Source organism: Balaenoptera physalus (assembly GCF_965194825.1).
Source record: "Balaenoptera physalus genome assembly, chromosome: 1".
NCBI lineage: Eukaryota > Metazoa > Chordata > Mammalia > Artiodactyla > Balaenopteridae > Balaenoptera > Balaenoptera physalus.
The window spans coordinates 162,138,162-162,155,969 of NC_138882.1; the positions used below are offsets into that span (position 1 = coordinate 162,138,162).

At 44.5% G+C, this 17,808-nt stretch overlaps 1 protein-coding gene across 4 annotated transcripts in view; it reads left to right on the top strand.

Moving 5' to 3' along the window:
• Window positions 1-17,808, top strand: part of HIVEP3 (HIVEP zinc finger 3) — a 508,837-nt gene that overhangs the window by 108,230 nt on the left and 382,799 nt on the right. For all 4 annotated transcript variants that reach the window (XM_082466057.1, XM_082466054.1, XM_082466060.1 and 1 more), the window contains exon 2: window positions 3,932-4,043. The gene's annotated coding sequence lies outside the window, so the exon portion shown is untranslated. The remainder of the gene's footprint in view (window positions 1-3,931; window positions 4,044-17,808) is intronic.

The window sequence follows — 17,808 nt, forward strand, 5'->3', positions numbered from 1 at the left end:
AGTCTGATTTTCTTTCCTTTTAAGCAGCCTGATTCTTCTCCACTATCAGGAAGCCTGTAGTTGTTTCTCTTTGTTCTTGGAGTAGGAGACTGCATCTAGAATTGTGTATTCTTTTTTTTTTAGCGAGAGAGAAGTAGCTTGGTTTTGCTCAAGCAGAGTTTTATTTATTTATTTATTTATTTATTTATTTATTTATTTATTTATTTTTGGCTGTGCTGGGTCTTTGTTTCTGCGCGAGGGCTTTCTCTAGTTGCGGCAAGTGGGGGCCACTCTTCATCGCGGTGCGCGGGCCTCTCACTATCGCGGCCTCTCTTGTTGTGGAGCACAGGCTCCAGACGCGCAGGCTCAGTAGTTGTGGCTCACGGGCCCAGTTGCTCCACGGCATGTGGGATCTTCCCAGACCAGGGCTCGAATCCGTGTCCCCTGCATTGGCAGGCAGATTCTCAACCACTGCGCCACCAGGGAAGCCCTAGAATTGTGTATTCCTTCAGTAATCCTACTGCTCAGCACTCAATAGACACATATGATCTAAGGCCTCGAGTCTTTCATCAGCTCAAGGAAATGTTCTTCTATTTCTTCCTTGATTGTTGCTTTTCCCCTTCCTTAATGATGTCATCTCCTTCCAGAACTTCATTTAGACTAATACGGGACGTTCTGGATTTCTCTGTTATATCTTGTGTCTTATTTGATTATAAATTTCTTTTGCTTTTTCTGTTTTTTTCTTTCTTCTTCTTTGTCTTTGTGTGTGTGTGTGTGTGTGTGTGTGTGTGTGTGTGTGTGTGTGTGGCATACCAAAATGAGCTGTGGTCCTGCCCCTTTTCAGACTTTGACTTCTTCCTATATTAGGGACAAACTTCCCACTTTCCAAAGACGCCCTGGAATCGTTGCTGTTCTGTGTGGAGAGAACATGCCTAATTCCTGATGTCCTTTCATTTGCCTCTGAGCCGATGCCTGTGACCCTCATCTGATCTTTGATCCTCTGAGCTTGGGGTTTTCCAGGACCTTTTCCTGGAAGCCTGTGCACTTTCTTCTTAGGGGGCCTGTGCAGAATCATACATAGACTTATCTGCACTAATCAGCTTTTCCTCAGCGACATCTCATCTGCTTTATATCTTCCCCATATTCTTTAAAATGTAGGCTTTACTGATGGCATCTTTCTCTGGGTCCCAGCATTGCCTCTAGTGTTTTGGTCATATAAATGTGGGGTTTTGTTTTGTTTTTGTTTTGTGTTTTGGAGGAGAAGGAAGGAGTAAATGTCTGAGCCCAGTTTTGCTATTCCCCCAAATCAAAAGTCCCAGGGTGGAAACAGTAGAAGTGAGTGAAGCATCACATGCGTGGCTGGATGGAATGACCTTTCAGCTACATCTAGCTCTGGGAGGCTTGTCTCTGAAGTCTAAAGAATAAAGCAGCATAATTAAAGGTTTAAGAAACAACTTTTACATACCAGTCCAGAGAGATAGGGTTTAATTTAGCCGGGAGAACAGAGTGAGGTGAGACTTAAATGGTGAGTCACACTGAAACGACTAAAGATATAGCAGGAGAGACTAAGCTTAAATTACAGCCAAAGTGATTCAGGTTGGTCACTACAAAGACCATTTAACTCTGAAACACTTGTGTGGCATCACAGGGCATTGACTAGCCAAGTTAGGAAGCCTCCTTTTCTGGTGAGTTTTCTTGGAGGGTTAAGAGCTGTTCTATTTAAGGGAAGAGGATGGACTAAATTGTCTTCCGGTTTCCCTGACAGCCTTGGGATATTATGATTATGATACCTTAGTGCATATGATATTAGTGTTTTCACCCAGCCTTACTGATAATTTTTATTTTTCAGTGTGAGCAGAGACTGTTTTTATTAGGAACACTTCCTCCAAATCTTTAAAACTGAATGGAGACGTCTTCCCCTAACCTGCTGAGAAGAACAGGAATTTCAGTGGCTTCCTCTCTCCTGCAGCTGGAAGCAGCGCAGCTCCCAGTGTGGCTGGAGACTCGCTCCCATCCCCTGGCGGTCCCCTCCCCCAGGGCGGGCTAGAGAGACCAGCCAGGAGGAGGAGAGGGCCTGGGGCGGACCGGACCGGGGGAGGAGTGACAGAGTGACAGGCTCCCTGTGGTAGGTCTGCGCTTTGTCACGGAGCCTCCTGGGCTCAGGTCTGAGGTGGCCGCGGGAGAGCCAGTTCCAAGCTGTGTGGCTGGTGACATTTCCGGCTGGCAGTGCCCAGCCAATCAGTGACAGGTCCAGCTAGCTTGGGTGATGACACACGAAATATAATTTTCTGCTAAAGAGTCCTGGGAGCTGGGAGAGAAGGGTGTGCGTGTGTGTGTGTGTGTGTGTGTGTGTGTGTGTGTGTGTGTGAGGGGGCAGTGCAGGCAGTGGCTGTGATGAGGTGAGAGGGTGACAGTGCATTGGTTTCAGTGGTTGCTGAGGGAGGGTGGGCTCTGAGGCTACGGCTAGAGGGACATGCCCAGAGTGGCTATGGGAACATCGGGGTGGCTTTTCAGCTAAGCTGCTGGTGTTGCTGCTGCTGGCCTGGAACCAGGAGAGCAGAGCCAGCGCCATTCTGAAGCTCTGGGGCTCCTGGGGTGAAAAAGAAACTGTAAAAGAAGGAAACTGCATTTTCCTTCCTTTCAAACATAAGTGAGGTGAGGAGTTCTGGTTTCCTCTCAGGGCTACCTCTTGAAAAGCCAACACTGGAATAATAAACACCACCTGGGTGGCTGAAGTACTTAACGAATAATTTTTTTTTCCATTGGGGCAGGGGGGTTGTTGTTTATCCTCAAGCCCCACCCCCAGTTTTCTACCTCCATGCTTAACCTAGTCCTGAAAAAAGAAGTAAACAAACAAAAACCCAACAACCAAACAAAACCAGCTTGTTAACAAAATCTTGAAGAAGGGCCTAAGTCTGGATCTTAGAGACTGTAAAGGTTCAGGCGGTAGTTTTGATTCCAGATACTGGCTGGAAAAAAAAAAACATGTGTTGGAACAAGATCTGGTCCTAGATTACATTATAGTTTGCAAGTAGTGCCAGAGGATTCTTTAGTTTGAGGGCATGGCAGTGCCCTGTGGTTAACTGTGAGCTGGTGGAGGCCCCCACTTCCTTCAGCTGCCCTGGCAGGCTTCCTGGTCCTTTATCAGCAGGTAGGGGCTCGTGAGGGGTGACACCCGTGCTGACAAGTGTCCCTGGCATTGTCTGACCCCATGAACATGTGTGTTCAGAAGTGAAGGATGGTAGTGTTTACATAACATGCTGATTTGTCACTGAGGAACTCATCACTGCAATAAATGTGTCTAGTTTTATGCCTTGCCTTTGCTCTTTCCCTGCCTCTCTCTCTCTCTCTCTCTCTCCTTCCCTCTCTCTCTCCCCCCCCCTCTATATATATATATTTGTAAAAAGGCACTGATGAATGAAATCATTATCTCTGCGAGCAAGCCTGCCCTGTGGCTTTAGGCATGGGACTGGGTTCCTGTGCTTGGAGTGACAGCTCTTCAGAAGTGATAATTGGTGTACTGTATCTTTAAAAGGTTAAAACCCCTTTCAAAAAAGGTCTGAACTCATAGTGGAAAAGAGGCGAGGCAGGGGTTGGCTCTGGATTCAGAAAACAGCTGCTGATTTGATTCCGTGTCTGCGGGCTGCATTTATTCCGTGTTTTTCAGCAGCAGGAATTCAAGAGGGATGCTACTGTTTGGGTTTCTGATCGTGATTTATATTTATTCAGAGGAATAACAGAGGGTGGATCTGTTCCCGGCGCGAGCATGCTCACAAGCAGCCGACTCTCCCATTATCCAACTGCCTAGTTTGGTGCTTCAATGTACATGTATATTTCGTGTACATATGTGTGTATACAAACGCGCATGCATGCCTGGATGGACATATGTGTGCACAGGTTATCTTTTAAGGACAATTCTTTCAATAAGGTCTTTACCCCTTACTTGAAACAGGTGTTCAGGAAAAAAATGCACAAAATCCTGACTGACCGGAATAATTCATGAAGAAGGGGCTGGATCCGTGGGTCAGAGAACACAGGACCAGTTTGCCATCCCAAGGCCGAAGGTAGGGGACTCTGGATTTTTATTCGGCGGAGGGATGCCTCGCGCTTTATTTTATTTATTGTGTTTTTGCCTGCGGCCGCCACGGGCAAGTGAAATAGCGAGCTGCGATTCCATGTCGTCGTGGCCTTTCTCGGGCGAGGTGTCCGGTGGCGGAGGCGCCGGGAACGGCCGGGTGGGCGGCCGCGCGGCGTGCGGTGCCCTCGGTGGGCTGAGCGGGCTCCCTGGCCCAGTGCCGGGGGGAGCGGCGGGAGCCTCAAGTGACCCCCGCGCGTCAATCACGGCGGCAGCGGCGGCTGTAACCCTCTGCGCGCCGCGCGCTCCCCGCACCTCGGCAGCCCGGCGGCACCGGCGCAGTGGGGCCCCCCTCTCCTCTGAGCCCCAGCGGTTGGGCTAATGCCTCGTCCACCGCAGCACCTGCAGTTTTTTCTGCTGCCCTGGCTGCGGCTCCGGGGTTGTTCAGACCCCCCTGAGCCGTCTGTGTTGCCGAAAATGAGATCGGAGGATGCTGGGTGCCCAGACAGAGGGGAAATATTCCTAGCCCCCGCCCCAAAGGTTCCTAAAGCAAAATCACAACCTCCCCTCCTCCAAAGAAAATCAAACCAAACCCAAACTCTTACTCTGTTGGGGATTCTCGCCTTACCCCTCTCCCAGTCGTGCCCCACATTTTACCATCCTTTAAAATGAGAAACACCGCTGGTGGAATGGCCCCTGCCGAGACTGTGCAAGCTGCCCGAGGACTCCTGAGCGTAGCCGACACCCTGAACTCGCGGAGACTCGGACGGAAGTGTTGGAGAGGCGCTGGAGGCCAGGCGTGGCTTTGGTTGACCGCGGCTGCTTTGGTTTACGTTGCAGGTCGCAGGTCGGGACTACTTCTTTGGCTCGGCCCGCCCTTGAACTTTGGGGGTCGTGGATGCCGGCAGGAGGGTCTGCGGGATCTGGTTGCTGGGAGAGCGGTACCCTGGCCCTTTTTCTGCCGCGCACCTCAAGTTTCCGGCCACCCTTGGCATTGGAACCGCAGTATCCGGGTGCTCGCCACCCCCCAGCCGTGTCTTGTGCTAAGGTTTTGGTTGTGCTAAAACTGGCTTGCTTTCTGGTTGTTGGGGGAGGGGAGAAGGGGGAGCCTGAGGTGTGCCCTGAATTGATCTCCACCCAGCGGTCTCCAGCCCTTGTTTGCGTGATTACGTAACTTCAACCAATGATCAGACCGTGCGCCCCAGCAACTCCCACCATCTCCCGCCCTGCCCCCCGACTGAAGAAGTTGGGTCCTATGTTTACGATGTTTTTGTGTAACTGTGTGTATCAGCGGGGCAGGGACAGTGTGGGGAAGAGGGGGAATGATTTGAGCAATTTATGTGACGAACATCGGGGGCAAAGATCACGTGTCCGTTAGGGTTAGCAGTGGAATTGGCTTTGGGTTGGTGTTGATCTAAAGACCCTCCCACATCCCTTTCAGCTAGTCATTGCTTGTCTGAACTTGCATTTGGTCATGTCACCCCCCCTCTTGAATCCTGGAGAAGGTTGGAATCATCCCTGCAAGACCCCTGGGTTCCCAACTAGATGCATAACACGAATCCTGAATCCAGGGTGACTGCCAGGCTCATTTGTTTCAGGTTCTAGCTTTTCTTCATACTTCCTGCTGAGGGAAGAGTTTCTGCCACGCTTAGAGTTTCGGTTTTGCTCTGAGGTTGGGCTACACTGTGGGGCTGAAGAGTAGAACCCAGATGCTGGCTGAGCTGCTCGACATACGCTCTTTAAAGCTCTGATGACTTGCAGCTGCTGGAGACCCTGTACATTCTTGCATTAAACACTGTGGGATTTTTTTTTTTTTTTTTTTGCAAGGTAGGAGAACAGCTGTCCCATCAAGATATCTGCAGGCAGAGGGGGAAAGGTGTCCATGACACTCAGCTCTCTCTCCTTCCTCCCCACTCTGTCTGTTTAGCTAAGGTACCCACAGGACACAGAATTGTTGCATGGGGCCCCTTTGTCACACCTTTTGGTGCCTCAGCCTAGGACTCCTAGACAGACTTGTTAATTTAGCAAGAAGTCTGGCCCCTGAGGCTGAGATGGTTTTACTGTCCTCCGCACCCGGCTGGGTCTGCTCTAAGGGCCAGCGACAAAGTTGTGTGCCGTGGCAGTGGATGAAGATGTTCCCCAACAGCGCTGTTGCTGAACTGTCTCTGCCCGCTCTGTCTCAGTGGCAGTCACCCTCCTTGGACTGGAAGAGCATGTGCTGCCTTTGGGTTCTTGCCAAGTGAGCCATCGAGGCACTTGGTGTATGAAAGGTACCAGCAAGAAGAAGAGACGTTTAGTCTGAAATCCTGGCAGATTCCAGGCCCCGACTTGATGGGAGATAATGTTAAGAAAGCTGTGTGACAACTGGATAGCTTTTAACTTGTCTCTCACTTGCTCTGTGAGTTCCCTGATGCCTTTCAGGTTCTTCTCTGTTCTCCAAGCTGCCCATCAAGGAGGCCCAGACATGCTGTCCTTCCTTCTGTGTCTGGTGGAATCAAAGCATATTTACAAATCTGAGATGCACTGGGCAAGCAGGGCAGGAAACACCGACTATGTGAACAGGCAGCACTGGTGTTTCAGGACAGACTTGGCCAAAGCCCTTGACCAAGGTCGTTCTTCATCTGTAAAGTGGGTGTCACCGTCGTAGCCTTACCAAGACCACTGACATATCTTGAGAAGTAAATGAGTTGGGCTAAAAAGTAACATGTGCTCTGTAGCTGATGGTTATTAGGATGATACCATGACAATCTGGAATGCACATTTATACGAGGTCACTTAGCCATCTGGGACCTAAATGGTAAAGCAAAAGAGATGCCATAAGTCCATGAGCTCAGGTCAGGTATTATGATCATTGGAAAACTTCACTGCAGAAAATTTCATACCCTTTTGAAGGACTCTTCATTTACACAAAGTTCTAAGAGGGTCAATGATTAGTTTGCCAATTATACCCAGAAAATTGGAAGAGAATGATAAAGTAGTGTACGAGGGTTCTTATAGCTCTTTTGTAAAATATCACTAAGAAGTACTAGTAATGTAAGAAATAGAAATACTAAACAAGTTTAAAATAAAGTTTAAAAGGCACAGGAATTCAAAGCATAGAATTTTGAGACTATTTAACATAAAAGTATTTAATGTGAGTAATTCAGTGAAATTTTATATATTTTGATAGGTCTTCAGAACACTGTTTTGTAGCATAATAACTGACGCTCACAGTGACCTATATGCATCAAGAGGAGTTTAAATGGCATTTTGTGTGTCCAGCTTCAAAAGGCATGAGAATATGAAGTATACCCCAAATGACTTTTTTCACCCGAGGTTTCTGGACAGCCAAGGGCTTATTGATCAAAATTATATTATAACTATAAAGCCCTCCTGTTGAAATTAATTGAGAACTTTACGATCTTTTGCTGAAATTTGGCAGGGAACTATTATGCTAGAATTAATAGTACTTATGTTCTAACATTTGATGTTACAGAAAATGCTAAGAAGGAGGCATGGGAGCCTCAGCCTGTCTCGCTCTGACCAGAGACACATTTAGAACCTTCCAACTTGGCAACTTTAATGCTGGAATTAATTGGAAGAGACTGGATGATGGAAAAGACGAAGCAAGAGAGGCATGTGCTTCTTATGTCAGTGTAGGGAACATAGACTCCCCACCACCAGTGTGCTGTTAAAAAACATTCAAGGTGTCATGACAACACCCTCATGTTAAACTGTGGTGTTGACTCAATTCAGACATGGTTCTCAAAACTGTAAGGATATGTGAGTTACACAAGGTTTGCCTGAGCTTTACTTGACCCTCTGCCGATTTGCTTAGTTATAGTTTATTCCAAAACAAAGGCAACAGGAAAAACACAAGTACAGGAAAATTAATGCTGACACTGTTTAAAGAGTACTGTATATTTAATTTAATTTTTAAATTTAATGCATATGTCAAAAATGTGAAGGCCCTAATTAAAAGTAGCAGAAGAGTACTGCTCGGTTTCTAGACGCACATAAGTTCATCATTTTGGTAAATTATTTGAAGAACGTTTTGAACTTATTAAAAGAAACTCTCAACAACAGGCCATTGAATATGATCAGAAGTGCTCAGAACTGTCCCGAGTTTCCATGTATATAAGCAAAGGGATACTGATGTAATGAGATGGATAAAACGCTATTCTCTGAAATCCCAGAGGGCTTGAAAGGCAGAGGAGGTAGGGGTTGGTGGTGGGAGGTGACTGAACCACTTTCTCCAAGGGGCTGCCCTTTTGGGAGGGTCACATTCGGGAATGTGTGCTTAGGCTATTGATCCGGTCTGTTCCTGAAAACCATGCATGCATGAATGATGTGATTCCTCCCCTCATTACTAAGTGCTACAAAATACCAGGTGTGGCTGGCATTCTTCTGAAAAAAAAAAAAAAAAGGGTGGAGCTTTACATCTAGATGTGCAGTAGAGATGAACTGAGAATACCCCTTAGATTCAGCAGTGAAGCCAGGGAGAAGCATACAGAAGTCAATCTCAAGAATCATGGGAAGTCTCTGGATGTCCATGGGTCCTTGAATTGGAGTTCAGAGCAAACTTAAAAAAAAAAAAAAAAAAGAGTAATATACATGACTGGGATCCAAAGAAAAGCTGATAAACAAACAATACAGATGGAAAAAAATAAGACCAGTGCTATAAATACATGACATGCTCTGCTGAGCCTCTGTCACCAAAGTTAGTCTATTCAGGAATTGCAGGCTTTGCATTAGATGCTGAAGCTATCTTAAGATCAGAGGAGGGACTTCCCTGGTGGCGCAGTGGTTAAGAATCAGCCTGCCAATGCAGAGGACATGGGTTTGAACCCTAGGCTGGGAAGATCCCACATGCCATAGAGCAACTAACCCCGTATGCCACAACTACTGAGCCCGCGTACCACAACTACTGAAGCCCGTGTGCCTGGAGCCCATGCTCCGAAACAAGAGAAGCCACCGCAATGTGATCAGGAACAAGACAAGGTTGCCCACTCTCACCACTATTATTCAACATAGTTTTGGAAGTTTTAACCATGGCAATCAGAGAAGAAAAAGAAATAAAAGGAATCCAACTTGGAAAAGAAGAAGTAGAACTGTCACTGTTTGCAGATGACATGATACTATACATAGAAAATCCTAAAGATGCCCTCAGAAAACTACTAGAGCTAATCAATGAATTTGGTAAAGTAGCAGGATACAAAATTAATGTACAGAAATCTCTTGCATTTCTATACACTAAGAATGAAAAATCAGAAAGAGAAATTAAGGAAACAATCCCATTCACCATTGCAACAAAAAGAATAAAATACCTAGAAATAAACCTACCTAAAGAGCCAAAAGACCTGTATGCAGAAAACTATAAGGCACTGATGAAAGAAATCAAAGACGATACAAACAGATGGAGAGATATACTATGTTCTTGGATTGGAAGAATCAACATTGTGAAAATGACTATACTCCCCAAAGCAATCTACAGATTCAGTGCAATCCCTATCGAATTACCAATGGCATTTTTCACAGAACTAGAACAGAAAATCTTAAAATTTGTATGGAAACACAAAAGACTCTGAATAGCCAAAGCAATCTTGAGAAAGAAAAATGGAGCTGGAGGAATCAGGCTCCTTGACTTCAGACTATACTATAATGCTACAGTAATCAAGACAGTATGGTACTGGCACAAAAACAGAAATATAGATCAATGGAACAGGATAGAAAGCCCAGAAATAAACCCACACACATATGATCACCTTATCTTTGACAAAGGAGGCTAGAATATACAGTGGAGAAAAGACAGCCTCTTCAATAAGTGGTGCTGGGAAAACTGGACAGCTACATGTAAAAGAATGAAATTAGAACACTCCCTAACACCATACACAAAAATAAACTCAAAATGGATTAAAGACCTAAATGTAAGGCCAGACACTATAAACTCTTAGAGGAAAACACAGGCAGAATACTCTATGACATAAATCACAGCAAGATCCTTTTTGACCCACCTCCTAGAGAAATGGAAATAAAAACAAAAATAAACAAATGGGACCTAATGAAACTTAAAAGCTTTTGCACAAAAAAGGAAATAATAAATAAGGTGAAAAGACAACCCTCAGGATGGGAGAAAATATTTGCAAATGAAGCAACTGACAAAGGATTAATCTCCAAAATATACAAGCAGCTCAGGCAGCTCAATATCAAAAAAACAAACAACCCAATCCAAAAATGGGCAGAAGACCTAAATAGACATTTCTCCAAAGAAGACATACAGTTGGCCAACAAACACATCAAAGGTTGCTCAACATCACTAATCATTAGAGAAATGCAAATCAAAACCACAATGAGGTATCACCTCACACCAGTCAGAATGGCCATCATGAAAAAATCTAGAAACAATAAATGTTGGAGAAGGTGTGGAGAAAAGGGAACCCTCTTGCACTGTTGGTGGGAATGTAAATTGATACAATCACTATGGAGAACAGTATGGAGGTTCCTGAAAAAACTAAAAATAGAACTACCATATGACCCAGCAATCCCACTACTGGGCATATACCCTGAGAAAACCATAATTCAAAAAGATACATGTACCGCAGTGTTCACTGCAGCACTATTTATAATAGCCAGGACCTGGAAACAACCTAAGTGTCCATCGACAGATGAATGGATAAAGAAGATGTGACACATATATACAATGGAATATTACTCAGCCATAAAAGGAACAAAATTGAGTTATTTGTAATGAGGTGGACGGACCTAGAGTCTGTCATACAGAGTGACTTAAGTCAGAAAGAAAAACAAATACCAAATGCTAACACACATATGTAGAATCTAAAAAAACGGTATCGATGAACCTAGAGTCAGGGCAGGAATAAAGACGCAGACCTGGAGAACAGACTTGAGGACACAGTGGGGGAAGGGGAAGCTGGGATGAAGTGAGAGAGTGGCATGGACACATATACACTACCAAATGTAAAATAGAAAGCTAGTGGGAAGCTGCTGCATAGCACAGGGAGATCAGCTCAGTGCTTTGTGATGACCTAGAGGGGTGGGATAGGAAGGGTGGGAGGGAGATGCAAGAGGGAGGGGATATGGGGATATACATATACATATAGCTGATTCACTTTGTTGTACAGCAGAAGATAACACAACATGGTAAAGCAATTATACTCCAATAAAGATATATTAAAAAAAACAAACAAAAAAACCCCAAAACCACAATGAGGTATCACTTCACACCAGTCAGAATGGCCATCATCAAAAAATCTAGAAACAGTAAATGCTGGAGAAGATGTGGAGAAAAGGGAACCCTCCTGCACTGTTGGTGGGGATGTAAATTGATACAGCCACTATGGAGAACAGTATGGAGGTTCCTTAAAAATGTAACAGTAGAACTACCATACGACCCAGCAGTCCCACTACTGGGCATATACTCTGAGAAAACCATAAATCAAAATGATACATGTACCGCAATGTTCACTGCAGCACTATTTACAATAGCCAGGACCTGGAAACAACCTAAATGTCCATCGACAGATGAATGGATAAATAAGATATGGCACATATGTACAATGGAATATTACTCAGCCATAAAAAGGAATGAAACTGAGTTATTTGTAATGAGGTGGATGGACCTAGAGTCTATCATACAGGGTGAAGTAAGTGAGAAAGAGAAAAACTAATGCCGTATGCTAACGCACATGTATGGAATCTAGAAAATTGGTACTGATGAACCTAGTGATAGAGCAGGAATAAAGATGCAGACGTAGGGAATGGACTTGAGGACACTGGGAGGGGGAAGGGTAATCTGGGAGGAAGTGAGAGAGTAGCATTGACATATATACACTACCATATGTAAAATAGATCACTAGTGGGAAGCTGTTGTATAGCACAGGGAGATCAGCTGGGTGCTTTGTGATGACCTAGAAGGGTGGGATAGGGAGGGTGGCAGGGAGGCTCAAGAGGGAGGGGATATGGGGATATATGTATGCATATAGCTGATTCACTTTGTTGTACAGCAGAAACTAATACAATATTGTAGAGCAATTATACTCCAATAAAGATGTATTAAAAAAAAATCAGAGGAGCCCTGGTAAAAATGAACCGACTTAATTTTATTAGAAGAAGAATTCTGAAAAATCTCCTTAGTCAAGATTCAATACAGTAGACTCTTGACATTCTTTATGGATGCATCTCAAACCCTTTACAAATTCCCAAATTTGCAAATGCAGAAAATTTTGCATAGGCTCTTGACTTCCTTCTGAATCAGGTTTCTGTCCAGAGAGGAGAGGTTTCCATAATTATTCACAGGCCACCAATAATTTGCCTTTTCAACTTGCACTCAAGGAAGCAGTTTCACATCCAGAGAGTTTCTGTTTCCCTGGTAGTGTGCTGGGAGGGGGAGCTTTGATAAGACTCCCTCTCTGGCTAAGTGACTTGCTCTTGTGCTGTGTAGCTTTGCTACACAGTTCACACTTGTGCTTCAGGAAAAGGAGAGTCGCCATGTGGTGTGGCTCTTAGGGGTGGTTCACAAATAACTGAAAAAAGTGAATGGTCAGTCTACAGATGCCAAGCAGCTGCTGGAATTGGTAAAAAAAAATCACACAGGCACGCAACCTCCCAAACTCCCTCCACTCCCTGGCCCTCAATATAGATTTAATACACTCTTAGACACTTCCCCTGACTGTCAGCATATCTCATGGAGAGAACTGGGGCATCACACAGCTGAAGCGTATGGTGAAAGACAAAACAAATCTAGGCAAGAGAGACAGAATGTAGTCATTTGCTCCATGCCCTCATTTTAAAGATTTCAAAATTTGAGAAGATTCCAGGAGATTAAAAAAACAAAAACAAACCCCACTGTGCTTATGACTATATGTAATAAAAAGAGCCAGAGCAGAAAGTACTCTGAAGGTTGGGCTTTCCTGCTCCTCATTGGAGGTGTTCTTGCAAGAATCTTTCTGGAGTGATTTGGGGAGAAGCTCGTAGAATTTGAAGTGGGTTTAAGAGTTCCACCAATTACAATTGAGGAGATCATTTTTACCAAGCCCCTAGAAGAGCTATGTCAGGAACCACAGCAACTTGATATGAGAGTTTCTTATTAAATTTTTCTTGATATACTCCTTTTAAATAATTTTACTGAAATAGCCACTAGATACAAAAGAACACATATACTGTATATAAAGGTTTAAAGAATAATCATTCTTCGTATTATATTATGACCAACACTCATATCCTCACCAGTCAATTTAAGAAAAAACATGTTACTGTTACCTTCGAAGAATGGTACCCCTCTCCATCCCATCCCACCCCTCCCTTTTCAGGGATAGTCATTTTCTGGACATGTCTGTCTCTTTTCCCCATGCTTTTCTTTATTGTCTCACCCTTTATATTTGCATCTCTAAACCATATCTTTAGTTGTACATGTTTGTGAATGTCATATAAGTGGAATCATACTGTTTATATTCTTGTGCTCATAGTTAGCCCATGCATACCAGAGGCTGCACTAGTTGACAAACAACTGAAATATTAATATTTCCATATCAGTTGGTGGTAAATTGCTGCTTACCTAACTCCTCCCCCAACCCCACTATGCTCCCATGAAACCTATTCAAGTCCCTTCACCTTCCTAAATGGATTACACCTGGCACAGCAGGGGGTATTGGGACCCATCTCCAGTCCTGTGGCTGGAATCCCTTCTGACTATACAATCCCTGTCCCAGCTAGTTGTTAAATGTTTCATTCCTGGATTTGTTCATATTGTTGACTGTAGCTTAAGTTTTTTCATTTTGCTGAACTGTAATTCCATGGAATGAATACATTGTGGTTTATATATCTATTCTGCTGTCAATGAACACTTAAATCACTTCCAGTTTTTTGCTCTTGTAAATGGTGCTGCTGTGAACTTTCCCCTGGTGAGCATGTGTATAAGTTTACTTAGGGAATATACATAGGAGTAGAATTACTGGTCACAACTGTGGGCATCTTCAAAGCTTCTAGAATAATTCAAAATTAATTTCCATCATGTTACGTGAATTTCACCTCAATAAAAGAATTTCTTACCAATTTCTCAGCTTGTAAGTCATTTTAAAAGATGTTTTTTCTCTAGTATCCAGTTTTCTTAGTTGTTTTCAGTAGACTTACCTAGCCCACCATAGCACTGGAAATAAAGTCTACAGGGTTTTCTTTAATACCACAGTAAACCCGAACACTTGTTAACTGTGAAAGACAATGCTGAGTCTATTGACAGGATGTATTATATATTTGCACGTGTTTATCACAATGGTTTATTCAGTTTATTCCATGATTCATTCCATAGATAAGATGGTGTGCTCTTAGAAATGTAACTTAGGTTCCTTCCAGGCTAAGATAGAAGACAAGTTGGTGCTAGTGGATTGAGTATGAATGTTCTAAACCTGCCAGAGAGTCTGGCCAGAGTAGAAATGAGCGATATTGAGTAGGTAACAGATAGTTTAGCCTTTAAATGCAGAAGTACATCAACTACTAGGGATTTAATTCTTCTTTCTTGGTAACTTGGGGGAGCTGTTGGGTTTTTGGTTGATTTTCAGTTCCACGCATTGGCAGTCCTGTTCCATTAGGACATTTCTCCTGGATGCAGCTCTCTTCCAAACCTGAAACAGAGTGAATTGGGATTAGAGACTATCTCTTTCCTCTTCCATTTACTAAGAGCTAGAGGTCCAGAATTACTCACGTCTTCTCTTCTGGATGCCTGTTTTTTGGCCAGAGTTCTACCTTCATGCTACCCTTATCTCTCTGTTCTTAGCTTGTTATTGAATGATAGGCCTTACCACATGGAAACCCACTCTCTTTGGGAGAAAAAAAGTGCAATCATCTCGTTCTCTGAGACTGGCTCTCTCTGTTTCCAGCAAAGGACTTGGATGGCAGCTGGTATCCCCTGCTCCTCCCACTGCCCATGTGGCTGGGTTGTGCTTGGCTGAACTCAACTTCCAGGCCTTTCGGCCAAGGGATTTTGTAACTCTTTGTTGTTGTAAGGGGTTTGTCCAAGACAGTCCTGGCTGGTGACACTGCTGTGGTTTACTCCTAGGCCAGCAGGAACTGCTGCTCACTTCCTGGGATGACTTCTGAGCAAAGGGCCTTCAGGTTGTCATTGTCTCCTTCCCTTCCTGTGAGCCTGCTAGTGATGGGGCACAGCAGATGGACATTCCAGCTGCCACAAGCCTCCTGCGGGTCCAGGGGAGGGCCCCGCGCCGCTCTCGTGTTCTGTCCCTGTTCCTGCTGCCTTCCTGCCCTGGTGATGTCTCTGTTCCCTTCTCATCCAGCCTGGGCAGGGGCGCCCTGATGCGGTTTCTGTCTTACCTAGGTAGCCAGGTGAGAATGGGGTAGGCTAAGGGTTCCTTCTCTTCCTCCATCCTTTCTAGGGTTGAAGATGGTAAGAGCTCATCTTGCTGCCACCTCAGAGCAGTGTGACATTTGCTTCCCTGTTCTCTCCCTTTCTCCCCTGCTGCAGCCCCTCACCCCTACCCCCATCCCCAAATGTTCTGGAGAGAACAATTCAAGGGTGAGTGAAAATTTTTTCTTGGACAGAGACAAATGATCTCCCACCTTCCCAAGGCCAAGTAAATCTTGGAAAGTTGCTTCCCTTTTTTCATCTAATAGATGCATAGTTTCTACCTGGGAGGCAGAAGCCACAGAAGAGCCCAAGGAGAGCCTTGTGGGCTTGCCAGCCTTCTCTGTGGGTCACTGGCCAGTTTTGCAGAACATCTGCCCCTCTGAGGTCAGCTGTGAATTAGTCTGCCTGGGTATCTGATCACTTCCACTAATTTGTAATGGCAGCGCTGGAAATGCTCGGAGCTCAGCAGCCTGCCACGAGGCTCGGATTGGAAAGGGAGAGAGAGTAGGCTTTCAGGAGAGAGAGGAAGGAAGGAAAGAAGGGAGGATGGAAAGAAGGAAGGAAGGAGAGAGGGAAGGAGGGAAGAGGGAAAGAAAGAAAAGGAAAAGAAAAGAAAAGAAGGAAGCAAAGAAAGCAGAACATATACTCTCTCACTCCTAGCACCTCAGGGTGAGGGCACTGCATCACATCAGATCTCTTGTTTTAAATTGAGTATAATATAATAAAACTCACCCTTTTAAGTGTACAATTCAGTGAGCTTTGACAAATCTCTAAACACCCACGTAGCCGCATCACAATTAAGATATAGAACATTTTCATCATCCCCCCAGAATTTCCTTGGACCCCTTTGCATTCATTTCTCCCCTCCCACCCTCTTCCCTTGGCAACCACTGATCTGGTTTCTGAAACTGGAATTTGCCTTTTCTAGAACTCCGTATAGAAGGAATCATAAAATAGGTACTTTTTTTTGCTCCTGACTTTGTACCCTGAGCCCAATGCTTTGAGATTCATTCACAGTGGGAGCATCAGCTGTTCATCCTTTGTGCTGCTGAGTGGTATTCCATTGTACGGACGTACTGCAAGTTGCATTTGTCTCTTGATAGAAATTCAGGTTGTTTCCAATTTTTGGCTATTGTAAAAAAAGCTGCGGTGAACAATCACAATCTTTGTGTGTACATATATTTTCATTTCTCTTGGGTGAATACCTAATCAAGTTTCTTTTCTTCTTTATCTCTCCAGAAATTGGAAGGTTCATTTTATCTGCCTTTGTGACTGTCAGGCTGTCACCAGGTGGCTCCTTCCATTTTCCTTCTATGAGTGAGCCTCAAATAATAATGGGATTTTGGACACCATCACCTGTACTCGTCCTTAGTATATCCTGTAGACATTCTATTCTAATTGTCTGTTGACACCCTTACTAGACTAGAAACAATATGGCATAGGAATTGAGAGCATGGGCATTGGAGCCAGACTGCCAGGTTCATATTCCAGGGTTCATATTTCACTCTGTTGCATATTAACTGTATGACCTTGGACAAATTACTTAACCTTTGTGTGCCTCAGTTTCCTCATCTGCAAAGTGGGATAATAAGAGTACTAACCGAATGGGGCTATGAAATATCAATCAGATGATAGATGATAGATAGATTGATAGATAGATAGTTAGATAGATAGATAGATATGCTTAGCCAAAAATAAATACTGTGTTGTTGAATGGCTCAACAAAAAGGGATCTCAGGATCTGGGATGCACATGGTCAGATCTCCTTTTCTCAGTTCATGGTGAGATTGGAATAGTCTCCATCAAGCTCTGTTGCCTGGCACCCTGGCATCCAAGCTCCCATTGGACCGCAAACACTACCTCTACACTGGGTGGACGGCACTTTTTTCCCTTGTAACCCAACCAGCTCTTCCTCCAACTGGGATGCTAGCTGCCCCCCCTTTACTCCTTGAATTGGAGCTCTGTTCATTTCTCCCAAGTGTTTATTACAGAAAAACATGACTACAAGTTGCAGAGGATCCCACTCGTTTGCTTTGTCCCAGTTCCTTCTCTGGGTTCTGGGTCCAGACGCATAAATAAGGTAGGAAGCAAGGCCTGGAAAGTCCCCTGCCACACTCTGAAATTCTCACACCCAGATTTGCATGCATCTTCATGTGTCACAGGGTTTGAAGCTCTATGTTGATTAATGATATGGCAGGGAGGGCCACAGGCCCAGAACTATTTTTCCTATAACTCTTACCAAGGATGTTACTGTCCAGGCAGCCTCCATGGGAGCCAGGGCTGTGGATGCCCATCCCCAGCTCCTGTCACCTCTGTAAGCCAAGGACTGAGGCTCCCTTTGGAATGTGACTCTCTTATTAGGATGGGGGATACGAGGCCGTTGAGTGCATAATTGGAA